Source organism: Schistocerca piceifrons, chromosome 3, assembly GCF_021461385.2.
Source record: "Schistocerca piceifrons isolate TAMUIC-IGC-003096 chromosome 3, iqSchPice1.1, whole genome shotgun sequence".
Taxonomy (NCBI): domain Eukaryota; kingdom Metazoa; phylum Arthropoda; class Insecta; order Orthoptera; family Acrididae; genus Schistocerca; species Schistocerca piceifrons.
The window spans coordinates 937,982,947-938,010,518 of record NC_060140.1 but is presented as its reverse complement, the minus strand read 5'-3'; the positions used below and the strand labels follow the sequence as shown (position 1 = coordinate 938,010,518).

At 46.7% G+C, this 27,572-nt stretch overlaps 1 protein-coding gene and 1 pseudogene across 1 annotated transcript in view; both read left to right on the top strand.

The window, feature by feature from the left end:
• Nucleotides 1–27,572, top strand: part of LOC124787671 (proton channel OtopLc) — a 700,713-nt gene that overhangs the window by 337,868 nt on the left and 335,273 nt on the right. The gene's annotated exons all lie outside the window — the stretch shown is intronic.
• On the top strand, nt 22,645–22,762 carry LOC124790337 (annotated as a pseudogene).

Below are 27,572 nucleotides of genomic sequence, written 5' to 3'. Positions count from 1 at the left end.
TCATCGGAAGTCCTATCCCGGCAGCGGGCCAAGAAAATCCGCAGTTTGAGCGACTGATTTACAAGTTCTACCATTGGTTTTATGGGCAGACTTTAACTTCAATTAAAGTAGCGCACCTTAGACTTCCTTGGTCCGTTGCCGGGATAAGGATTTCCAATGAAAATTTAGAAATTTTAGAAACAGTGCAGGCTACGATGTTACCTTTTTATTATCGATTATTAAGTCATTTTTATTGTTATTTGACCAAATTTGTGCTACAACGTCGCAACTTGGGACCGTGAACGTCACAAGCCAAGTAATTTAAATGAGGCTATAACTTTGTTACCCAGTGTCCGGATGTTCTGCCGGCCGACTGTGGGAAAATTACGGTTCATTTCTAATTTTCGATTATTCCTCTACATCGCTCATAACAAATGCCGGGATGGTTCCTTTGAAAAGGATGCGGCCGATTTCCTTGTGCTCGGCTTCTAATGATTTTGTCATATCGGTACGTCAAACCTTATTCTTCCTTCCTTTCAAAACATTTCAAGATAATTTATATTTTCGTGTTCTCAGTTCAATGGTATTTTCAATATCAGTGGGCAACAGCTAAGATAAACAAGCTGTGATGTATTGTAGAAGTTATTGGAGGTTACTATCTCGTTGGTAGGAACCTCCCGTCTCCATTAGCAGTTCAGACATTTTCTCGGTGAAACAGAGAGTTAAAAGGATCGTCAGCTTTCCTAAACTCACATGTTCCAAACGCACCTGTGAAACTTCTAACAGATAAATTATAATGAATGCTTGGTACCATTGTTACATGACTGTAAAATGTAACTTCCCGCTATGTCTTGCTTGATGCTGTTTTTAAAATAATGTACTCTTAGATAGCAAAAAGGCTCCACTTAGAAACTGTTAGTACGTTCTCAAGGTTTGTAAAATAGGTATGACACTTTCTAGAATGAGATTTTTCACTCTGCAGCGGAGTGTGCGCTGATATGAAACTTCATGGCAGATTAAAACTGTGTGGCGGACCGAGACTCGAACTCGGGACCTTTGCCTTTAGTGGTCAAGTGCTCTACCAACTGAGCTAACCAAGCACGACTCACGCCCCGTCCTCACAGATTTACTTCTGCCAGTACCTCGTCTCGTACCTTCCAAAATTTACAGAAGCTCTCCTGCGGACCTTGCAGAACTACCACTCCTGACAGAAATGATACTGCGGAGACATGGCTTAGCCACAGCCTGGGGGATGTTTCCAGAATGAGATTTTCTGGCTAAGCCATGTCTCCGCAATATCCTTTCTTTCAGGAGTGCTAGTTCTTCAAGGTTCGCAGGAGGGCTGCTGTAAAGTTTGGAAGGTAGGAGACGAGGTACTGGCAGAAGTAAAGCTGTGAGGACGGGGCGTGAGTCGCGCTTGGTTAGCTCAGTTGGTAGAGCACTTGCCCACGAAAGGCAAAGGTCCCGTGTTCGAGTCTCGGTCCGGCACACAGTTTTAATCTGCCAAGAAGTTTCATGACACTTCCTATTGTACCTCTGGGGCTATGGCAGTGGACTTATTCTATTCCTACTGGGACGCAGGCTATTTAAGAATCCATGCTACAGCAGCCTTGCGCTTAAATGGAAATATGATTCACCTGATTCCTCATTTACTGCTTCCAGACTGTTATAATTGCTATAAGAATAGCGTCAAGTTGTTGCGGAATCATTCATTCGCGTGTATTGCTTCAACCAATCTGCTTATCTTTCATGTGGAAATCTACCCGCTAGCCCGCAGTTCTAGCATAACATCAGTTTTCTATGTTGCATAGTTTATATTTGTTATACTTATAGACAACTCACGGTGAGCTAAAACTGAAGTTACGTGTATTTTATACATTCAGCAAATTAAAAAATAACTCGGATGTCTAAGTCTAAATTAAATACATCAGCGTCGTAGGACTTGTTTAAGTCGGTAACTCGTACTGTGGGGCAAACAGCAGAGGTACGTCATTCTACCTTGAGGAAACGTTAGTAAATTACAGCGATTAACTGAATTTCACATGGTTGTTAGTAAATTGTAGACGCATTCGTGTTTCACGTGCGCTAGCAATTAGCGCCTAGGTAGTATACTACCCTTCCAGCACGAGTAATTGCGGGTTGCAAACATGAAGATTGCAGGCGCTCCGCTGCCTTGCTTCTCTTTAATACTTTACATCTACATCCACTCGGGCATACTGGTCTTGGGGTGAAGCGTGTTGTTTGAAACAGGGCAGTAGCGGGATCGAATTCCAGTCGGACCCCGGAACTATTCAGTCAGTCTTTAATCTAACGTTCACTGCTCAATGATGTGGAGAATCGCCGAGAATGTTTCGTAGTTCGGATTACAAGTTAAACTAAAGGCCCCTTCCCCCGATTGAAAAACTGGTGTAGATCGCGAATACGAAAGTCACTGAGGCGGCATCCAGTTCAAAGGCTTGCACTTTCGCTAGGGCATTGAGCCACACGCTATCATCATCATCTACACCTAAACGCCACGAACTGTAAAACATGACGCATACAGGTGCCAGTGTTATTAATTTGTTCCGCAACGATTTCTGTAATCTTTAGGTCAACAGTCCCCACTTCTTGAAGTAAGATGGTTGCTACTGAAATGTCCTTATACTTTCACTGTGTCCGTACGTTACTAGTACTTATGTACATTTTTATAAAAACCACAGTATATGAATTTTAACCATAGTGGAGTCTGTTGAACTCTGTGACTGTTCCTTTATAGAGTGAAGAAAAATTTCCGCTACCAGTCACAGTAAAAGGTTATTCATTTGTCACACGACCGGCTTCGGGCTTGTGCCCATCCTCAGGGTTTATACATTCATGTACATTTATTGAGCTCCAGCAAAATAAACACACGCTCAGCATACAATAGTTGCTAGGAAGACCTTAAAATGAACACTACCTAAAACTCATTAACTTAAGAAGACTGCCCTTCTGAGCAGGAGGGACTGAGACGATGGGGTTCATAGACACTCAAATAAACTGTAGTAAAGACAGGTGTGTCGTTTGATTTATAGCAGTCGCACATTCACCTGAAAGTCCGATACTGATCTCTATTTCTCATATCTTTTACAAAACCGTAACGAACAACGTAATGAAAGGACATGAACTGCGTAGCGAATTCGTGTTCAAACTATCTTCTTATATAGTTTGGCTGGCAATTCCACTATTTTCGTATTTAGTTTGATAAGAAGAAACAATGAGCTTTTCAAAAATTCCTTCGTTCACGAATGAACGGGGTTGTCATGTATGTCATCTGTTAAGACTAGACGTAAATTATTCATGTAATTTATTTTAACAGTGAGTTAATGATTTTTTTCCCCGCTGTAGTACCGTAACACGTTTCCAGAGTCGTGAGGCTGTACGCTGCGTTTTGAGCTCCCAGCTTGTCGTGCTATTGCTGCAAGGTGTATTTAGCCACACTCAGCCTTAAGCATGTGTAATGCTGGAGTGGGTTACAGTTATCTCTCTGATGTCCCCTTATGCCCGGAAACTACATTTAATCATAACCTCGGAAAAATAAAATTACGCAAGTCGCCGTGAGTTACATGTGTTAGCAGCATCAGCCGTGAACAGAAAACTGCCGAGGTTACATTTAAGATTATATATCCGAGGGGTAGACAAAGTTTTAATTAACAGGTCCAAAAAATTAAATTCATGTAATTAATTTTGTTCCTTCTTCGTGGTGACCTCAGCCATTTAGAACGTTTTGAAAGAAATTTCCACCGTTTGACTGTAATTTACTGTTCATTTATTTCCCACTATCACGAGTTCGGCTGTACAGCTCAAAAATGTTCAAATGTGTGTGAAATCTTATGGGACTTAATTGCTAAGGTCATCAGTCCCTAAGCTTACACGCTACTTAACCTAAATTATCGTAAGGACAAACACACACACCCATGCCCGAGGGAGAACTCGAACCTCCGCCGGGACCAGCCGCACAGTCCACGACTGTAGCGCCTCAGACCGCTCGACTAAAACGGCGCGGCAGGCTTTACAGCTATTCTCATACATGTTGAAATGTTACAATATATTTGACGTGTCCAAGTGACATGTCATCGTCAATAAAACAACTGATTTGTAAGACCGTAAATGTTTTTTCACGATGACGTGTCACGTAGATAGGTCACATGTATTGTGACGCTTCAGCATGCACTTGAGAATGGCTATAAAGCCAAAATCATGATTGTGTCAAGTAAATGAGCAGTAATTTAGTCATATGGCTGAAGTTTCTGTACAAAAAAAATTGTTTGTTAGCAACTATACAGGGTGGTCCACTGATCGTCATTTTGAACATTTATTGCATTAACGTAGTGTCTACAGGTAATCATGCTGTAACAGCATGCGTTCTCAGGACTGATAAGTTCACAAAGGTACATGTATCACATTGGAACAACCGAAATAAAATGCTCAAACGTACCTACGTTCTATATTTTAATTTAAAAAACTTACCTGTTACCAACTGTTCTTCTAAGATTGTGAGCCATATGTTTGTGACTATTACAGTGCCATCTATCACAAAGCGAAAAAAGTGGTCCATCTAAAACATTTATATTTCTTTACGTACTACACGAATATGTAATAAAAATTGGGGGTTCCTATTTTAAAAAAAAAAACAGTTGATATCCGTTTGACCTATGGCAGCGCCATCTAGCGGGCCAACCATAGCGCCATCTGGTTTCCCCCTTCAAACTAGACGAGTTTCGTTCTTTGTAGTATTTTCGTTTGATGCTTATTTCGTGAGATATTTGGCCCGGTCACGATCAATGGACCACCTTGTATATTTCCCGTCATGATGGACATTGATAGACACGCACCGCTGTACCATAGCACGCCACTAGAGGAGGCAAAACAAAATGGCGCACCCCACTGAAAACGTGGGGCATCGAGTGCTAATCCGTTCCATGAATTTGAAGAACAACAACGCTGAAATATTCCTCACTAAGTTGGTGGAAGTGTACAGTAACAATGCACCACCATGTGACGTGGTGGAGAGATGGGAGAGGAGCTTTCAGGGTGGTGAAACAAGTCTGAATGACGAAGAACGCAGTGGTGAGACCATCTTTCTGCAAATAACGGGGAACAGCAAGAGAATTAGAGGCGCTGGAGGCGTAGTCAGGCGTGTCACACTCCAGGAAATGGTGGAAAAAGTGAAAATCAGTCAACGACTCGACCTTGTTGAACATGCCAAACATCACCCCCCACCCGCTCAGACCCATTCAAAAGCCCCGAAAAGAGGCAGCAGCGGTAATGTATCAGCTGTGTTAAGCCAAGAAAAATAATTTACTTAGCCGCCTAATCATCGTGGGCGAATGCCGGCTGTGTGAATATGACCCCGGAATAAAGGAGAAAGCAAGAAATGGAAACACGTGTGTTCACCACCGCTAAAGAAGGTGAAGACCCCAACCATCAGTGGATGTGATGCTGAGTGTTCGTTGGCACTGCCGCTGCCATGGTATGGCGCTAACACACCGTTCTCGTATGGGATCACCCGTCACAGGTACATTCTGCCTAAACCTCGTGGCGAGCTCACAGGAGGCTGACACCCCAATGCGTCGTGGGAAGCTATTTAAGGGCTTATATTTGTTCCACGACAATGCCTCAGTACACAGCCATACATGGAACTTTTATGGGATATCGAACTTTGCCTCAACCCACTGACTTCTCCCTCTTTCCTCTGATGAAGAAACCATTGCTTGGAAGGCTTTTCCAGAATGACGAAGATGTGATTTTCATGGTGGAACGTTTCCTGGACAGCCGAAATGCAGACTTCCCGAACTAAGGTCGCTGCCAAGACACCCATGTTTGCGAAACATTGAAGGATGAGTATGCAAAGAAGTATTAACACCATCATCTCGTTTCAATGACATAGCTTGATTTTTCAAGATCATACACTGTGTGTTCAAAAGAATCCGGACACCCCTAAAAACGTACGCTTTTCATGTTAGGTGTATTGTGCTGCCACCTGCTCCATATCAGCGACCTCGGTAGCCATTAGACATCGTGAGAGAGCAGAATGGGGCGCTCCGCGGAACTCTCGAACTTGGAACGTGGTCAGGTGATTGGGTGTCACTTGTCATACGTCTGTACGCGAGATTCCCACACTCCTAAACATCCCCAGGTCCACTGTTTCTGTTGTGATAGTGAAGTGGAAACGTGAAGGGACACGTACAGCACAAAAGCGTACAGACCGACCTCGTCTGTTGCCTGACAGAGACTGCCGACAGTTGAAGAGGGCTATATTGTGTAATAGGCACACATCTATCCAGCCCATCACACAGGAATTCCAAATTGCATCAGGATGCACTGCAAGTACTATAACAGTTAAGCGGGAGGTGAGAAAACCTGGATTTCATGGTCGAGCAGCTGATCATAAGCCACACAACAGGCCGGTAAATGCGAAACGACGCCTCGCTTGGTGTAAGGAGCGTAAACATTGGACGATTGAACAGTGGAGAAACGTCAGTGTAGTGACTAATCACGGTACACAATGTGACGATCCGATGGCAGGGTGTGGGTATGGCGAATGCCCAGTGAACGTCATCTGCCAGCGTGTGCAGTGCCAACAGTAAAATTCGGAGGTGGTGGTGTTATGGTGTCCTCGTGCTTTTTAAGGAGGCGGCTTGCACCCCTCGTTTTGCATGGACTATCACAACACAAGCCTACATTGACATTTTAAGCACCCTCTTGCTTCCCACTGTTGAAGAGCAATTCTGGGATGGTGACTGTGTCAACACGATCGAGCACCTGTTCATAATGCACGGCCTGTGGCGGAGTGGTTACACGACAATAACATCCCTGTAATGGACTGGCCTGCACAGAGTCCTGACCTGACTCCTACAGGACACCTTTGGGATGTATTGGAACGCCGACTTCGTGCCAGGTGTCACCGACCTACATCATACCTCTCCTCAGTCCAGCACTCCGTGAAGAATAGGCTGCCATTCCGCAAGAAATCTTCCAGCACCTGATTGAACATATGCCTGCGAAAGTGAAAGCTGGCATCAAGGCTAAGGGTGGGCCAACACCATATTGAATTCCAGCATTACCGATGGAGGGCCCCACGAACTTGTCAGTCATTTTCAGCCAGGTGTCCGGTTACTTTTGATCACATGGTGTACATTTACACTACGTAGGACACCTATTTCCTACAGGCGTCAGTTACGGCACGTAACTGCGCATTCACGGTTGTGTCGCAAACGGCTCGTTTTCCGATCCATGTTTACTAGCACGTTTATGCTTCTATTTACACTCTAAGGTTTCTCTCGTGTCAGTTTTTCCCATTAATTATGATACACATTGCTTATAGGGGACTTCATGCCCATGGAGTGCTTATCAAATCATTCGGACACAATGAGGGAGCGGCCGGATGGTGCATTGTCTTGCTGAAGACACTGTAAGCTCAAGAAACAGTACGAGCGTACAGTGGGTTATCACATGCGCAACCGATGAGAGACAGAGGCATACGTATTAGGGGCCCCATTTCATTCCGTATTAACATCTCACACACGAGAATTCCTCCACACACTGGCCTTAGCGGTGTCCATTAGGAAAGTGGGAGGCATCGCGTGATCTGGATTTCGATACACTCCTACCCTGCCACCGACTAGTGATAGTGTAATGCGATCTGTGTTTCAGCGACATTCTTACAGCGTCCAACGGCAGAATGGTACTACTCTGTGTGTTTTGTGGAGTGCAGTAAGCATCGGTACAGATGTGAATTCGTGGCAACTGTGCATGGAGATGGTTTTGGATGTTACGAGTCCACAATTAAAATGACTCGTGATTTGCAGCGGCGTGGTCGTCCTGTCTGCTGTTAAAAGCAATCAGAGTTGTCATCTCGTTGTTCTCATTCGACTTCACAGGCCACTGTGTTCCCAAATTTGAAGCGCTAACGGTACGCACATTACACAGCGACGCTTGGAAAGCCCACTGAACGCACAGCCTTGGAGGTGAAGTGAAGTGCCCCATCCGTAAAGTACGCTCCATACGTCACAGATTTTTACATCATGTCGTCGTCGTCGTCGTCGTCGTCGTTGTTGTTGTTGTTGTTGTTGTTGTTGTTGTTTTCAACCCGAAGACAGACTTGATGAATACTGATGAGCCAAAACATCATGACCATCTGCTTAATAGCTTTTTGTTCGTCTTTGGAACGAAGTACATGATTTATTCCGCATATCAGGGATCAGACAGTTTATTTGTAGGATTGTGGAAGTATGTGGCATTAGGCGTCTACGCACAGCTCACGTAATTCGTGTAAATAATAGGCCACTGATTTGCGTACGCGGTGATGGCGTCGGAAGAAGATTACCCCGAGAGGGGTGCAATTAAATTTTCTGAGGTTTAAAGCAAAGTGTTCAGTTGAGTTTCGGTCTCTAAAGTAAATAATTTCTTAAAGGTTATCGTTGTTATCACTATTTTCTAAGAGTGTATGTAATACTGATTACATAAGTTAACAATAACTAATTTATTTCGAATACTAACAATAACACGTGACACAATGTGGTGGAGGTTACAGCTTGTGAAACGAATGTATAATCATCTTACTCGCACAGTCCACCTACTACTTTGGACCACGCTTCTTTTATACTAAAATTGAGACATATACATCACATGTGTTAAAGTATCTCATGAAGCAGTGAACACACAGTGTGTTGTGGGGGCGATCACTCTGTAGAAATAATTCAAAAGCCAAGATCGCTTTAACACTGTTCACTAGATGACCGGTTTCAACACACTAAAGGTGCCATCATCGTATCATAACGTAGCTGATTTATATGTGTAGTGTGTGTGTGTGAGCGGAACAAATGTCACTGGGAGAGGAGTTGTGCATGTTTTACAAAAAGTGTCTGTCCTCACTTTCTTTTATGAGGAGGAGTTCTAGCTAGGACTAACAATGCACTGAGAAATGCTTCATCATTTTACATTGTTAGAAATAAGTAGTACCAGGTATGTCGTTGACTCATCAGTTCATAGTTAATAGCACGCATACAAAAACCAACATTTATCTTTCGTCCTTTTGAAAATAAGTGTTTGAAGAAAATTCTTTTTCTTTCTAACATTTAGTAAATCACTAATGTAGATGACTGGAGGGAGGTGGGGGTTGTAGCTAATATCTGACTGTATGCAAAGGTAATGATGCGAGAAAGGCTGCGAACCACTGCTCTAAGTAGAATGAGATTTTCACTCTGGTGCAGTGTGTGCGCTGTTATGAAACTTCTGGCAGATTGAAACTGTGTGCCGGACCGAGATTCGAACTCGGGACCTTTGCCTTTCGCAGGCAAGTGCTCTACAAACTAAGGTACCCAAGTACGACTCCCGACCCGTCCTCACAGCTTTACTTCTGCCACTACCTCGTCTCCTACCTTGCAAACTTCACAGAAGCTCTCCTGTGAACCTTGCAGAACTAGCACTCCTGGAAGAAAGGATATTGTGGAAACATGGCTTAGCCACAGCCTGGGTTGGGGGGGGGGGGGGGGTCCGCAGTATCCTTTCTTCCAGGAGTGCTAGTTCTGCAAGGTTCGCAGAAGAGCTTCTGTGAAGTTTGGAAAGTAGGAGACGAGGTACTGGCGGAGGTAAAGCTGTGAAGAAGGGGCGTGAGTCGTGCTTGGGTAGCTCAGATGGTAGAGCACTTGCCCGCGAAAGGCAAAGGTCCCGAGTTCGAGTCTTTGAGTCTCAGTCCGGCACACAGTTTTAATCTGCCAGGAAGTTTCACTGCTCTAAATAGCTTAACGCAAATGCCGAGATGGCTTCCTTGAAAAGGATGCAGCCCATTTCCTTCCACAGTCGCTGGTTAGGTTCCGTCTCAAATAACTTCGTCCTCAAGAGGACGCTAAAGCGTATTTTCCCTTCCTTCCTTCGGAAATCTAGTCTGCGAAACGGTGGAGTTTACATAAATGCTGTACTCGTCGTGCTCCCAGACTGCATTTAAACTGGCTTCGTATGGCACGTGGAACCAGGAGAAGAAGGCAGATGTGGTGACAGGAAGCCGTCTGACAAGTAATATCTCTCGGTATCTCGTTCCTGTCAAGCTTTGTAGCGTGTGCGCGCCTGTACACAGAAAGCAAACGGGCACGAGCGGGGGGAGGGGAGGGGGAACACACACACAGAGAGAGAGAGAGAGAGAGAGAGAGAGAGAGAGAGAGAGAGAGACGCACTTCGCTGCAGGCGGCAAAGAGATTGTAAAGGGGCTGGTCTGGTTTTATTGACGGCTGTTGGTGGCGGTGGAGGAGCGGCGGCAGCCGGCGGCGGTTTACGAGCACCTCTGCTGCCAGCGCCTCCGCAGCCTTATTGACAAAACTGGGAGCATAGCATAGCAGAGCGGACGAGGGAGGCACCAGGGCCGATGGCCTCCGCCCTAAGCGACGTCCCACCTGCTGCGCCTATTGTGGACTGCGACAGATTGCCAGGCCGTGCCGCCCGGGGCAGTGCGAGGGAGGGCCAATACAGCGTTACGCGCACAAAACGTAAAAAACTTCGGCACTGCGAAGAGAGCACTGGGGATGTCACGCATGTCTAATCACAGTTTTGTTGTTGTGAATACCCAGTTTCAATGCCTTAAGGGTGTGGCTCAAGACGTATGCCACATGACGTGCATTGAAGAAGTAGAACTTGTAATTGTTCTTTATTTACGTGACCATTACAGCACTTCAACCCCAGTTTTCGATACCAGTAATATCGAACTACTTTTCTGCGAAGTAACAGACATATTTTTGTGACAATATTCACATTTGGTTTTATTAATGTGTAGGTACTCCGATGTATCGATATACTACAGTGATATGGTTCTTGTGTGTATGCATTTCTGTGAGACTGTCACAATCTTTGTCTTACTTGTAATCGTTTTGGCGTAAATACGCACAGAGCAGTCTTTGTTTCACTTTGCAGAAGTTATGTTGTTATTTCGCTTTGTAAAAGAACAGTCAAGTCTTGTGTTTCGTTAAAGTGGAAATTAAATATTGGAGATTGATACAAAACTGTTTTCTTGATGATGTGACAATTAAGTAGTATATGTGAGTTTACAAGAAGTTTATTAAAAATGTAGCTCGTGAACACCAAGTCAATAATCATTTCTGCCATGCCATTGTTCCGATCTGGGATTGTTTGATCGTTAAGAATTTGCTGAAAAACGCATTTGTTAGGTCTTCAAATATTGCTAAAATACAGATCCGGACCTTCTAGCAGCCAAAGTGGAATCACCCTAGAATCAACAAGATGAGCCATGACAACTTCGACGAAATCTACGTGGGAATCCATTCAAGATAAATGCAAAAATTAATGACCTTTTTACAGTGACTTCATTATTTCTATTCTGACGATACCATCCACAGTCAATAACTTAGTTGTTGCCCAATAAAGCGAACATATGCTGCGTGAGCAACATTATTAATCTGATTTCTAATCTACTTTGCAAGTGGTGTATTGTAAGAAACTCTCATAAAGTTTTAATTAGCACCTTGAATCAAATCACAATGAATACCAACAATCAGAGCGTGCTCTCAGAAATGCAAAGAACCGGAAGTCAACGGGAAGTGATGATATAAATAGCGTACTTATAAAATACTCTTCAGGGGAATTTAACCCTAGGTTCCTCAGGTTTTTGAAGCTATGCTGCATAAGGAAGCAAGTACCAAAATAATGGAAAACATCACTCACAAAACCAGTATTCTAGAACTCCTTTATGCAATAATTTACCAACAGCCGGATGTATTGTGTCGCCTGGCCACCAGAGCTGTTGCATAACGATTTGATTCACGAGTCCAGTTATATACACTACTGGCCATTAAAATTGCTACACCACGAAGATGACGTGCTACAGACGCGAAATTTAACCGACAGGAAGAAGATGCTGTGATACGCAAATGATTAGCTTTTCAGAGCATTCACACAAGGTTGGCGCCGGTGGCGACACCTACAACGTGCTGACATAAGGAAAGTTTCCAACCGGTTTCTCATACACAAACAGCAGTTGACCGGCGTTGCCTGGTGAAACGTTGTTGTGATGTCTCGTGTAAGGAGGAGAAATGCGTACCATCACGTCTCCGACTTTGATAAAGGTCGGATTGTAGCCATTCGCGATTGCGGTTTATCGTATCGCAACATTGCTGCTCGCGTTGGTCGATATCCAATGACTGTTAGCAGAATATGGAATCGGTGGGTTCAGGAGGGTAATGCGGAATGTCGTGTTGGATCCCAACGGCCTCGTATCACTAGCAGTCGAGATGATAGGCATCTCATCCGCTTTGGTGTAACGGATCGTGCAGCCACGTCTCGATCCCTGAGTCAACAGATGGGGACGTTTGCAAGACAACAACCATCAGCACCAACAGTTTGACGACGTTTGCAGCAGCATGGACTATCAGCTCGGAGACCATGTCTGCGGTTACCCTTGACGCTGCATCACAGACAGGAGAGCCTGCGGTGGTGTACTCGACGACGAACCTGGCTGCACGAACGGCAAAACGTCATTTTTTCGGATAAATCCAGGTTCTGTTTACAGCATCATGGTGGTCGCATCCGTGTTTGGCAACATCGCGGTGAACGCACGTTGGAAGCGTTTATTCGTCATCGCCATACTGGCGTATCACCTGGCGTGATGGTATGGGGTGCCACTGGTTACACGCCTCGATCACCTCTTGTTCGCATTGACGGCTCTTTGAACAGTGGACGTTACATTTCAGATGAGTTACGACCCGTGGCTCTACCCTTCATTCGATCCCTGCGAAACCCTACATTTCAGCAGGATAATGCACGACCGCGTGTTGCAGGTCCTGTACGGGCCTTTCTGGATGCAGAAAATGTTCGACTGCTGCCCTGGCCAGCACATTCTCCAGATCTCTCACCAATTGAAAACGTCTGGTCAATGGTGGCCGATGAACTGGCTCGTCACAATACGCCAGTCAGTACTCTTGATGAATTGTGGTATCGTGTTGAAGCGGCATGAGCAGCTGTACCTGTACACACCATCCAAGCTCTGTTTGACTCAATGCCCAGGGGTATCAAGGCCAGAGGTGGTTGTTGTGGGTACTGATCTCTCGGGATCTATGCACCCACATTGCGAGAAAATGTAATCACATGTTAGTTGTAGTACACTATATATGTCCTATGATTACGCGTTTATCATGTGCATTTCTTCTTGGTGTAGCAATTGTAATGGCCAGTAGAGTAGCTCCTTCCGTGTATAGCGTATTTTCGACTCTGACGTGTGGAACCTGAAGATGGCATCAACGTACTGCCAGAACTGTTAGCAGATAGAAGTTCATAAAATAAATTTTCACAATGCATACGGCTGTTGGTAAATGGTTGCATCAAGAAGTATATGCCAGCCGTTGTCCTACGGTCCATAATAGATCAACGGAGGACGACAAATCAAGGTCAGTAAATTACAGAGGGATTTACTCGTAATAAATGAACTCTGTATGTATCATTTATGCTGGAATAGTAATAGACACTCTGAAACCCACAATTTAGTGCGTTGTATGAGGTGAGCAACTCGATTCAAAAAAGGAATTACATTGGCGTCCAAAATTAAAGCAACAAACGGAAATTTTGCAAGGTTGCGTATATTTTGCCACAAAATAGTATAAATAGGGGGCAGTAAAGCAGGAAGAGTGTAAAGAATACAAAATGTAACTAACTGCAACCTGCACAAAGGTAGACAAAAAAGTTCTTCGTTTTTTCCAACTTAACGGATTTTCACACACATTCTGACAACAGGTTAAAGTGCTCAGTATGGGGAGTGACCACATCTGACAGCAGAACAGGCCTGACAACGACGGGGCATACTATGAATGATGTCGTCAGTCTCATGTTAAGAGAGTACCGCCCATTCTTCCTCCAGAGGAGCTCGCATTCTTGGATTGTGGTTGGTGGATGGCGACGTGATGCGACCCATGTCGCTAGTGCATCCGAGACACGCTCTATGGGATTCAAATCGCGAGAGAGCAGACCATGCCATGTGTACAGTATCTTTCGTTTCCAAGAGAACGTCAACCACCCGTGCTCTGAGGTCGAGCATTACCGTCCATCAGTACAACGTCTGGGCTCACACCTGGCAACAACCCCACATGAGGTCCCAAGATCTCGTCATGATACATCTCAGCAGCTCACCCGTCCCGATTCATCCGTACAATTTCATGAAGAGGGGTTCTGGTGGTAAACATAATCCCTGCCCACACAATTAGGTATCCTTCAAGATATCGGTCTCTTTTCCACAATGTTAGGGTCCCTAAATTGTGTTCCACCTTTCCTCAAGATGCGAATCCATCGAGAGTCACTCCCCAGACCAAATCGGGATTCATCTGTGAAAACAACATTGGCGCACTGTTCGACCGCCCACGTGGCATATTGATAACTCCATTCCAGACGTTCCCTTCTGTGAAGACGTGTCAGAGATAGTCATAAGCAGCCGGCCGCGGTGGTCTAGCGGTTCTAGGCGCGCAGTCCGGAACCGCGCGACTGCTACGGTCGCAGGTTCGAATCCTGCCTCGGGCATGGATGTATGTGATGTCCTTAGGTTAGTTAGGTTTAAGTAGTTCTAAGTTCTAGGGGCTGATGACCACAACTGTGAAGTCCCATAGTGCTCAGAGCCATTTGAACCATAGTCATAAGCAGGTCGCCGAGAACGAATACCACTCGGCCGAAGCCTTCTGTACACCGTTTGCCTCCATACAACACGTCCACTGGATACTGCGAGGTCAGATGCCAGTTGCCATGCAGTGCTAAGGCGGTACTGTCGTGCTCTTACAGCCACATAACGGTCCCCTCTCTGAAGTCACACGTGGTCGGCCCTGCCCTGGTCTTCAGCATAAAGTTTCGGTCTCTACAAACTGTCGCCACATCCGAGAAACAACAGAACGATTCGCATTAAGCCAAATCAGTTTGCGACTGTCCTGCTTCCTTTCTTCCTATTGCTCTCCACCTCAGAAAGTCTGGTAGGCATCTTATCTGTGCCATACTGCACCGTCTGTGACTGTGTACATAGCGATTGTGGATGTGAGGCTATCCGGCAAACACTAATTCGTTTCATAGGTGCCCTGACGGACGTCATCGTTGGCATGGTTTCCACTGACCGGAATGTCATTTTCCGTGCATAACACGATGGTACGGACATCTGACTGACAGTTTGTTTTATTACATCGTGAATTAGACACAGGACGGGGAAATAGCTGTTCGTTGCTTTAATTTTGAACACCAGAGTAGTTCTACAGACAATACATTCATGTTACAACAAATTTTACATAAACGCGGCCTATACAATAAAGGAACAAACATCATTTTTATAGTTTTTATAAAGGCCTTCGATACAGTAAATGGATAGTAGTTATTGGAAATAACAAGTGTGTTTGCGTGGCCATCCTTAGCAGCAGGCACAGAAATATTTGTTTTGTAAATAAAAACGGCCTTTTCTTGCAGCACTGTATTTTATTTCTCCCAGATGCGTTTCGCTTTTTTTTTACTTTAACGCATCCTCCGTGGGACACTCCGTGTTTTTGGTTGGCATCTTCGTTTCCTCTCATCCGGCCACATGCTGGCAGTCTCATTACAACTTCATTTACGAAACATAAGCACGTTTTTATGTTCCGAACTCTCTTCTTCACACTGTTTATCTTGTTTGCCCTTATTGTTATTGTTATATCCTAGCCAGTAATGCCACCCGAGCCCGCTGCCAAAAGGTTGGCAGCATCAAAGTCCGGACGCCGTCCGCATAAGCAGCGCCAGCGAGACAGGAAATCGCCGCGAGTCTGCGCGCGCCACCGCTGGCTTCTGGTTTCTTAAGCGCTTGAGTCGCGAGCGCTAGGACAGTTCTGTATTCGCCGCTCAGTTGTATACTCGCCACCGAATTGTGTACTTGCTAGTCAGTTGTGTGTTCATCGCAGCAGAGTTGTTGTTTGTCGTCAGCCGACGCTGACCTAGCCGCTCCGTCTCGAACTAGACAGATCTCTGTAGACACGGAGTTCACTACTGTGTTGCTGTATCTTCGTTAATAAAGATAAGTACCGACTTTTATTTAATCAGAGTGTTTGGGTTTTCATCTTTCTGTTCACTGTTCCAGCGGACCGGTCGGCCTGCAATTAAAAGTGTGGCGGTGACTTCGTAAGCCGTTTCTACAGCGAATTGCTTGTCGCTACGAACGCCGCCACAAAAGTTATGGTGCGCTATTAGTCACTATTTATAGGTGTTTGATCGAAAACTGTGATTCAGAGACGTAACTACTGTGAGGTTCCAAACCGGATGAGACAGATAATGAACATTGCAGAACATGCATTGCTGTCCGTCGTTGTCACACACCCTATTAAGAAACATATCCCGCTTTTAGTAATGTCGAGGAGACAATCATCAATCTCAGTGATTTCAGTGAAATTATTGTCTTTGAATAAAAATGTCGTTTCTCTTCGTTTCATCGTGTGTTCCTTTCATTTTCTGCTGTATTAGACCGTAACAGTTCTTTCTGTATATGCTTAAAGATTCATTGGGCTGTGTTACTTTGAAGTGGCACGTCATGGGAAAGTTAGATTGTCCTTAAGTTCTGTACACCACTGTAACAAGGGTACGGGTAGTTGGCACAGTAAAGTGCTGCCTGAAACAAATTTAAATGCTTGTGTAAACAGTTTGAACAATACTTGTTTGTTATCTATATCTGACCTTGCGCCAGTCGCACCCTTGACTCTAAGTGCACTTACTCTAAAGATCTCTAACTTTACCCTGTCTTTGAAGACGTTATAAGACGACTCAGAGACCGCGGAGATAACTGCTCGTGTGGAACGGAGATGTTAGTTGCAGTACCTTTACATTACAGTTCTACCTGAGGACTTTGATATCCTTGCTCCGCCAAATGACTATTCTGATGAGCTCGTCTCCCTGCTTGGGTCACAGCACACAGCTAGTGAGAGTAACTCCACAGTATTTATCAGTTTTTGTATGTCCATCCTTTTAACTGGAGGTCTTGGGGACCACGGCCGTTCACTGTTGTAACATTATGAAACTCCTACAGCCATCCTTATGATATTTATTGTTAGCTACCAGTTTCGGCGCTTCACTGGGCCATCTTCAGGCCTTGCCGCGCGGGGTAGCCGTGCGGTCTAGGACGCCTTGTCACGGTCCGTGCGGCTCCCCCCCCGTCGGAGGTTCGACGCCTCCCTCGAGCAAGGGTGTGCGGGTTCTCCACAGCGTAAGTCAGATTAAGTAGTGTGTAGTCTTACGGACCGATGACCTCAGCAGTGTGGTCCCATAATACCTTACCACAAATTTCCAAAAAATAAATTCAGAACTTGATGCTGAAGGGTTATCACGATCCATACATACGCTGCGCATCAGTGGCCAATATAACTGGTTTAACGCAGACCATCTGTACCTGTGATACCAGCACTCCAACCAGGTGATGTTTGGAGTGCTGATATCACAGGTACAGATGGTCTGCGTTAAACCAGTTATATTGGCCACTGATGTGCAGCGTATGTATGGATCGTGATAACCCTTCAGCATCAAATAAGGCCTGAAGACAGCACACTGAAGCGCGGAACTGGTAGCTACACAATAAACAAGATCACAAGGATGGCTGTAGGTGTCTCATTTTCTTTCAGTATTTATCAGTTTCCCTCATTCACGGTCGAAACAGAGGCTGTCGCCGTGGGCGGCACTTGCTTCACTGTATTTAGAGGCGGTGCACGTCACCAGTGGTTAGACACGCAGATTCACTTTCTTTCGCCTCACCATTCTCAGTCTGCACCGGCGTTACGTTACGTTCTTTCTAGTTCGACAAGCGCTAACTGCTATTGTCACATCCTTCCCGACTGTTTATTTTGCCTACCGGATCTGTCCTAGGTCCGACCGCGGGAGATTTGTGACCTACTGTCTGCACGGCTATGTCCACATTGGCGATATTCAGCTGCTAGCGCTCTCCCCGGGAGGCATCTTATGCAGAAGAAAATTTCTGAAGACTGCTCTACACTTACAATCGGTACAATGAGGAACTGCCTTTTCGGCTACTTGGGAATTCTTTTCTTAACAATTGGATCTCTTGGCAGGTCTCGTTGACGTACCGTGGAAACCTCACACAAAAGGAACTCCCTGTGAGTTCCACCACTAGGACTGTACAACGGACCGGTCACTAGAGCGCGTCCGCCGGCCGGTGTGGTCGAGCGGTTCTAGGCGCTTCAGTCGCGAACCGCGCTGCTGCAACGGTCGCAAGTTCGAATCCTGCCTCGGGCATGGATTTTGTGCTGTCCTTAGGTTAGTTAGGTTTAAGTAGTCCCAAGTTCTAGGGGACTGATGTCCTCAGATGTTAAGTCACACCGTGCTCAGAGCCATTTGAACCATTTGAACTAGAGCGCGTCCAACCCTCCCCAGTTCCAGTAAGGCGCCAGAAACAGTCTACTCAATAGTGCGAATCTTGACAATACCTGCCGAGAATTCTTCCGGGTTGTATGGCCGTGGTCCATGGAACTCTTCTATCCCTGACGTTTCGTCCAAAACTACGTTGGACATCTTCGGAGGTGCTCCTGGTTGTGCTGAGTCTTGCCGGCAAGACTCAGCACAACCAGGAACACCTCCGAAGATGTCCAACGTAGCTTTGGACGAAACGTCAGGGATAGAAGAGTTCCATGGACCACGGCTATACAACTCGGAAGAATTCACGACAGCTGAAACTTCCGGTCGTGAAAATCTTCATTCTATGACTTGGCAATACCTGCCAGTAATCTGCCACCTAAGTCTTGTTTCAGACATTAGATTGTGAGCGGCTCTTTTCTTCGACATTTCACACCTTCTTGGGACTTTCTTAAACCATGTGCTTAACGTTTATTAAAATTTGACCTCACCATCCGAAAACCTAAGAAAACATTGGTGATCCCAGAATACCTAGAAAAATGGATGTTGTAGTGGAAATTTGCAAATAAAGTTTCTCAATTTATTAAACATGCATGCATCGACCCCTAATAGCAGTAATGTGACTGTGATTTTCTCTTCTGTATTAATCTGGAGTTTATAGTAATCGCCTAATTCTGAGCTGTTTTGTAACGACTGAAAGAAACTGCCGATAAGGCCTCTCCACGTGTGTGTAAAACATCGAAGAAAAGTCTCAGGTTTGCACATTTATTATGCAGGGTGTCCCAAAAAGAATGACCCGATTTTAACTTGTAATAATATTGAGACAAATATCACCTGGGTAACTGAAACAGCGCTAGATGTAATCGGCATGGTCTAGCGCTTCAGAGAAAAAACCGCAGATGTCGCTACGAGCGCTGACCTGGAGCGTGCAGCCAGTTTCGCGCAATATGGCGTCCGCGCAACAGAAGGCGTATTGTGTTATTGAATTTAGTCGTACTCTATCAGTGATCGCAGTTCAGCGGGCGTTTCATACGTGTTCAAACAACTGAACACGAACGTGATTCACCAATAGTGGATGTTTTTTGTGCTGCTTCGCAAATCAAGGTTTATGGACCCTACTGTTTTGAGGAAGAAACCGTAACAGGACAATCATATCTTGCAATGCTACGGAACTGGTTATTCCCACAACTTAACTCTGACAATTTCGTCTGTCAGCAAGATGGAGCACCACCGCACTGGCACAACAAAGTGCGCAGTTTCCTCAATGCCAACGTACCTCAACGATGGATAGGGCGCACAGGACCGCGAGACCCGGCTTTACACTCTTGGCCTCCTAGGTCCCCTGACTTAACACCATGTGATTTCTTTCTGTGGGAATGTGTTAAACAATGTGTTTACGTTCCTCCCTTACCTCATGACTTTGATGAACTAAAATCAGCTGCTGTAGCTTCAGGGACAGAAGACACCTTACGCTCAGTTTGGGATGCATTCGGCTTTCGGCTAGACGTCGTCCGTGGAGCCAGTGGAGGACATATTGAACATTTACAGGGTGTTTCAAAAATGACCGGTATATTTGAAACGGCAATAAAAACTAAACGAGCAGCGATAGAAATACACCGTTTGTTGCAATATGCTTGGCACAACAGTACATTTTCAGGCGGACAAACTTTCGAAATTACAGTAGTTACAATTTTCAACAACAGATGGCGCTGCGGTCTGGGAAACTCTATAGTACGATATTTTCCACATATCCACCATGCGTAGCAATAATATGGCGTAGTCTCTGAATGAAATTACCCGAAACCTTTGACAACGTGTCTGGCGGAATGGCTTCACATGCAGATGAGATGTACTGCTTCAGCTGTTCAATTGTTTCTGGATTCTGGCGGTACACCTGGTCTTTCAAGTGTCCCCACAGAAAGAAGTCACAGGGGTTCATGTCTGGCGAATAGGGAGGCCAATTCACGCCGCCTCCTGTATGTTTCGGATAGCCCAAAGCAATCACACGATCATCGAAATATTCATTCAGGAAATTAAAGACGTCGGCCGTGCGATGTGGCCGGGCACCATCTTGCATAAACCACGAGGTGTTCGCAGTGTCGTCTAAGGCAGTTTGTACCGCCACAAATTCACGAAGAATGTCCAGATAGCGTGATGCAGTAATCGTTTCGGATCTAAAAAATGGGCCAATGATTCCTTTGGAAGAAATGGCGGCCCAGACCAGTACTTTTTGAGGATGCAGGGACGATGGGACTGCAACATGGGACTTTTCGGCTCCCCATATGCGCCAGTTCTGTTTATTGACGAAGCCGTCCAGGTAAAAATAAGCTTCGTCAGTAAACCAAATGCTGCCCACATGCATATCGCCGTCATCAATCCTGTGCACTATATCGTTAGCGAATGTCTCTCGTGCAGCAATGGTAGCGGCGCTGAGGGGTTGCCGCGTTTGAATTTTGTACGGATAGAGGTGTAAACTCTGGCGCACGAGACAATACGTGGACGTTGGGGTCATTTGGACCGCAGCTGCAACACGGCGAACGGAAACCCGAGGCCGCTGTTGGATCACCTGCTGCACTAGCTGCGCGTTGCCCTCTGTGGTTGCCGTACACGGTCGCCCTACCTTTCCAGCACGTTAATCCGTCACGTTCCCAGTCCGTTGAAATTTTTCAAACAGATCCTTTATTGTATCGCTTTTCGGTCCTTTGGTTACATTAAACCTCCGTTGAAAACTTCGTCTTGTTGCAACAACACTGTGTTCTAGGCAGTGGAATTCCAACACCAGAAAAATCCTCTGTTCTAAGGAATAAACCATGTTGTCTGCAGCACACTTGCACGTTGTGAACAGCACACGCTTACAGCAGAAAGACGACGTACAGAATGGCGCACCCACAGACTGCGTTGTCTTCTATATCTTTCACATCACTTGGAGCGCCATCTGTTGTTGAAAATTGTAACTACTGTAATGTCGAAAGTTTGTCCGCCTGAAAATGTACTGCTGTCCCAAGCATATTGCAACAAACGGTGTATTTCTATCGCTGCTCGTTTAGTTTTTATTGCCGTTTCAAATATACCGGTCATTTTTGAAACACCCTGTATGATGGACTTTTATAAATTTCTGTCTTTTCTAAGTAATTTAGCATGCAATTTGTTGCTGTTAAGCCATTCTTCCTAATAAATAATTCTATTTAAAATCGGGTCGTTCTTTTTAAGACACCCTGTATAAATCAAGCTGAGCAGGATGCCCACTTGTCCGTACCTAGAATCACAAAATGATGATAAAGCTTGCGTTTAAGTAAAAGTCCTCTTGTAATACCAGAGAGCACAGGCAGAAATTATGACACTTACAAAAGTAAGAGTTAGCTAAAGCTCAGCTCAAATCCCTGGAGTCTGGGCCATGTGGTGTATGAACAAATAGGCACCAACAAACAAAAAAATATAACCTGTGTAAATGTGGCATGAAGCGCCCACATGGGTTAAAAACAAATCATGACACTTGAATACAAGAGTCCTTGTGCTGAAAACGCGAAACGTCACCCTGATCGTTCCAGAGTTACTTTATAAATTTTCCAGTCCTGTAGTCGGATTTCGGAATGTTTACCAAAGTAGTCAGACAGCGACAGTGCTTCATTTGTTGCCAGCTTTAAACATGTCTCCAGGGTCAAAGCGGGGCCCACGACGCTTATTTACTTTTATTTTGTAAGTGTAGCAATGCAGAGGATTAATCAAAGTCTGCCAGTGAATTCTTTTGAGTGACTCCGCGGAACAATACGTCGCATAATTTGTCTCACGCTCCGTATACAGTAAAAAAGAGTTGGTGATACGTGAGAGTAACTGCGATAGGAGCTTCACCGAGCGACGAAGGAAATCACATTTCACCTGTTAATATTCGACTGTTTCCTTGCTCCGTTCAGTATGCTCTGGTGAACGACGTGAAACGTTCGGTCGCTGCTTGTAAGTACGTGTAGACGTTGTAATGGGACAAGTAAGGACGGGTAAAGACACAAGAAAGCAGCAGTAAGGTCAGTTACTCAGCTTTATGGCCGACCGCTGGTGGCCGAGCGGTTCTAGGTGCTACAGTCTGGAACCGCGCGACCGCTACGGTCGCAGGTTCGAATCCTGCCTCGGGCATGGATGTGTGTGATGTCCTTAGGTTGGTTAGGTTTAAGTAGTTCTAAGTTCTAGGGGACTGATGACCTCAGTAGTTGAGCCCCATAGTGCTCAGAGCCATTTGAACCGTCAGCTTTATGTTCCATGGATGACTTGGACAATTAACTGAAATATTTGAGACGAATCATTTTAAATTAATGCAACGGCCTTGCCGCAGTGGATATACCGGTTCCCGTGAGATCACCGAAGTTAAGCGCTGTCGGGCATGGTTGGCAGTTGGATGGGTAACCATCCAGGCCGCCATGCGCTGTTGCCATTTTTCGGGGTGCACTCAGCCTCGAGATGCCAATTGAGGAGCTACTAGACCGAATAGTAGCGGCTTCGGTCAAGAATACCATCATAACGACCGGGAGACCGGTGTGCTGACCCCACGCCCCTCCTATCCGCATCCTCCTCTGAGGATGACACGGCGGTTTGATGGTCCGGTACGCCACTCGTGGCCTGAAGACGAAGTGCTTTTTTTATTTTAAATTAATGTTACAGTTCATTTACAAGGTGTTCAAAATAAATGTCGGATACTTCGAGAGGTAGTACTATTCATCAAAATAAGAAAAATAAGTCCAATAAACACGGGTCCGGAAATGCATACTTCCTGCGATAAACACTTGTTTACAAGAGGGCGTCCATTTATGACAATGCAACCCCCCCCCCCCCCGACTCCGGCATTAGGAATGAATCACCCTTCAACGTATACTCCGTTGCTGTTGCACCAACGGACACGCAATAAAGACGCGGCACTGTAGCGTCCGCACATCGTTGATTGGTGTGGCATAGCCAATTCCTTCAAGTATCCCCATAGTCAAAAGTCTAGTGGACTGAGATGGGGGAAAGGAGCAGGCCAACATGTCCCCCTCCCCCCACCACCTTTCGACCAATCCGGAGGTGCTGTAATGTCTGGGTCAGATGTTCGCGCACTTTGTAACGAAAGTGTGCTGGAGCTCCATCATGCGTGAACTACATTTGTATTCGTTGCTGCCGTGGCACAGCCTCCAGCAACTTAGGCAATACCTTAATGAGAAAGTCCACATGGTGCACCCCGGCATGGCCCTATTAATCTACACTCCTGGAAATGGAAAAAAGAACACATTGACACCGGTGTGTCAGACCCACCATACTTGCTCCGGACACTGCGAGAGGGCTGTACAAGCAATGATCACACGCACGGCACAGCGGACACACCAGGAACCGCGGTGTTGGCCGTCGAATGGCGCTAGCTGCGCAGCATTTGTGCACCGCCGCCGTCAGTGTCAGCCAGTTTGCCGTGGCATACGGAGCTCCATCGCAGTCTTTAACACTGGTAGCATGCCGCGACAGCGTGGACGTGAACCGTATGTGCAGTTGACGGACTTTGAGCGAGGGCGTATAGTGGGCATGCGGGAGGCCGGGTGGACGTACCGCCGAATTGCTCAACGCGTGGGGCGTGAGGTCTCCACAGTACATCGATGTTGTCGCCAGTGGTCGGCGGAAGGTGCACGTGCCCGTCGACCTGGGACCGGACCGCAGCGACGCACGGATGCACGCCAAGACCGTAGGATCCTACGCAGTGCCGTAGGGGACCGCACCGCCACTTCCCAGCAAATTAGGGACACTGTTGCTCTTGGGGTATCGGCGAGGACCATTCGCAACCGTCTCCATGAAGCTGGGCTACGGTCCCGCACACCGTTAGGCCGTCTTCCGCTCACGCCCCAACATCGTGCAGCCCGCCTCCAGTGGTGTCGCGACAGGCGTGAATGGAGGGACGAATGGAGACGTGTCGTCTTCAGCGATGAGAGTCGCTTCTGCCTTGGTGCCAATGATGGTCGTATGCGTGTTTGGCGCCGTGCAGGTGAGCGCCACAATCAGGACTGCATACGACCGAGGCACACAGGGCCAACACCCGGCATCATGGTGTGGGGAGCGATCTCCTACACTGGCAGTACACCACTGGTGATCGTCGAGGGGACACTGAACAGTGCACGGTACATCCAAACCGTCGTCGAACCCATCGTTCTACCATTCCTAGACCGGCAAGGGAACTTGCTGTTCCAACAGGACAATGCACGTCCGCATGTATCCCGTGCCACCCAACGTGCTCTAGAAGGTGTAAGTCAACTACCCTGGCCAGCAAGATCTCCGGATCTGTCCCCCATTGAGCATGTTTGGGACTGGATGATGCGTCGTCTCACGCGGTCTGCACGTCCAGCATGAATGCTGGTCCAACTGAGGCGCCAGGTGGAAATGGCATGGCAAGCCGTTCCACAGGACTACATCCAGCATCTCTACGATCGTCTCCATGGGAGAATAGCAGCCTGCATTGCTGCAAAAGGTGGATATACACTGTACTAGTGCCGACATTGCGCATGCTCTGTTGCCTGTGTCTATGTGCCTGTGGTTCTGTCAGTGTGATCATGTGATGTATCTGACCCCAGGAATGTGTCAATAAAGTTTCCCCTTCCTGGGACAATGAATTCACGGTGTTCTTATTTCAATTTCCAGGAGTGTATTACCAAGTACGCATTCCCATACGTTGATTGAGAATCGGTGTTGGTGCCCTCTTTTCTGAATTACTTGCAGATTTACATCTGCCCATACCTGCTGGTTGTGAAAATTAATAACACTATCTCTTGTCAGCCCCATCTCCTCGGTGAACAGTGGATGTGCGGCACATTTCTGTAACAGCCATTTGCCGTCTGCCATGATGACCCGTGGCCTTAGGGCCTGAACGCGCTGTAGACGATATGGGTGCAGCAGTTGTACATGAAGAGTGAGGCACGCCTTCTGCAGCTGCTAATCGTCGCACACTGGCCCCAGGGCTTTCTTCCACCGATCATAGCACAGGCTCCTGTATATCAGATCTGCGGACTCTCTACTGTCAGTCTTCCGAGGTGCAAAGGTACCTGCGTCCCTCAGACGCTGGAAAGGTCGGCCGAACGGCTCGTCAGAGGGCACTCTGCGCTGTGAATATTTCTCAGCGTAGAGCGCACGGGCTCGCAGGCTACGTCCATTTGCAAAACCATAGCAGAATATCATATTCGCCTTTCACTTGTCGAGTAGTATACACTCCTGGAAATTGAAATAAGAACACCGTGAATTCATTGTCCCAGGAAGGGGAAACTTTATTGACACATTCCTAGGGTCAGATACATCACATGATCACACTGACAGAACCACAGGCACATAGACACAGGCAACAGAGCATGCACAATGTCGGCACTAGTACAGTGTATATCCACCTTTCGCAGCAATGCAGGCTGCTATTCTCCCATGGAGACGATCGTAGAGATGCTGGATGTAGTCCTGTGGAACGGCTTGCCATGCCATTTCCACCTGGCGCCTCAGTTGGACCAGCGTTCGTGCTGGACGTGCAGACCGCGTGAGACGACGCTTCATCCAGTCCCAAACATGCTCGATGGGGGACAGATCCGGAGATCTTGCTGGCCAGGGTAGTTGACTTACACCTTCTAGAGCACGTTGGGTGGCACGGGATACATGCGGACGTGCATTGTCCTGTTGGAACAGCAAGTTCCCTTGCCGGTCTAGGAATGGTAGAGCGATGGGTTCGATGACGGTTTGGATGTACCGTGCACTATTCAGTGTCCCCTCGACGATCACCAGTGGTGTACGGCCAGTGTAGGAGATCGCTCCCCACACCATGATGCCGGGTGTTGGCCCTGTGTGCCTCGGTCGTATGCAGTCCTGATTGTGGCTCTCACCTGCACGGCGCCAAACACGCATACGACCATCATTGGCACCAAGGCAGAAGCGACTCTCATCGCTGAAGACGACACGTCTCCATTCGTCCCTCCATTCACGCCTGTCGCGACACCACTGCAGGCGGGCTGCACGATTTTGGGGCGTGAGCGGAAGACGGCCTAACGGTGTGCGGGACCGTAGCCCAGCTTCATGGAGACGGTTGCGAATGGTCCTCGCCGATACCCCAGGAGCAACAGTGTCCCTAATTTGCTGGGAAGTGGCGGTGCGGTCCCCTACGGCACTGCGTAGGGTCCTACGGTCTTGGCGTGCATCCGTGCGTCGCTGCGGTCCGGTCCCAGGTCGACGGGCACGTGCACCTCCCGCCGACCACTGGCGACAACATCGATGTACTGTGGAGACCTCACGCCCCAATTGAGCAATTCGGTGGTACGTCCACCCGGCCTCCCGCATGCCCACTATACGCCCTCGCTCAAAGTCCGTCAACTGCACATACGGTTCACGTCCACGCTGTCGCGGCATGCTACCAGTGTTAAAGACTGCGATGGAGCTCCGTATGCCACGGCAAACTGGCTGGCACTGACGGCGGCGGTGCACAAATGCTGCGCAGCTAGCGCCATTCGACGGCCAACACCGCGGTTCCTGGTGTGTCCGCTGTGCCGTGCGTGTGATCATTGCTTGTACAGCCCTCTCGCAGTGTCCGGAGCAAGTATCGTGGGTCTGACACACCGGTGTCAATGTGTTCTTTTTTCCATTTCCAGGAGTGTACTTCCATTGCTTATAAGTGGCGGAAGAGAGAAAATGTAAATCTACTACACCATTTGTACGTACAAATAGCGTAATAACAGTAAACACACAAGTGAATCCGGGGACTGACGATCATCTAGTTTGGCCCCTTACTCCCCGAACCATAAGACAACAATCCGCATTTGGAAGAAGGTAAAACACCATGATCAGTACCGAGGGTTGACGGTGCCGTACAATAAGTCACGCAAATACAATGAAAACTAACGTAGCCTACAACACGACTCGGATCACATAACTGACTGCAAACCAACTAATGGTAGGTAGAGTACTATAAAACATCATAATACCGTGCCAAAACATTGAAGGAGAGTCAATGCGACGTCTGTACTCATATCCGCTACCAAGCGTCGTGAAGTTCTTCCTGTAAACACGTGTTTATCTCGGAAAGTATGCCTTTCAGGACCCATATTTATTGGACTTATTTATCTTGTCTCGATGAGCACTACCACCTCCCAAAGTATTAGACACATTTTTAACACCCAGCATAAATACGAGGTGTGGCTAGAAAAAAACCGGACTAGTACTGGTGAAACAATAAAACGAATGCAATAAGGCTGGAAGTCGCGTGG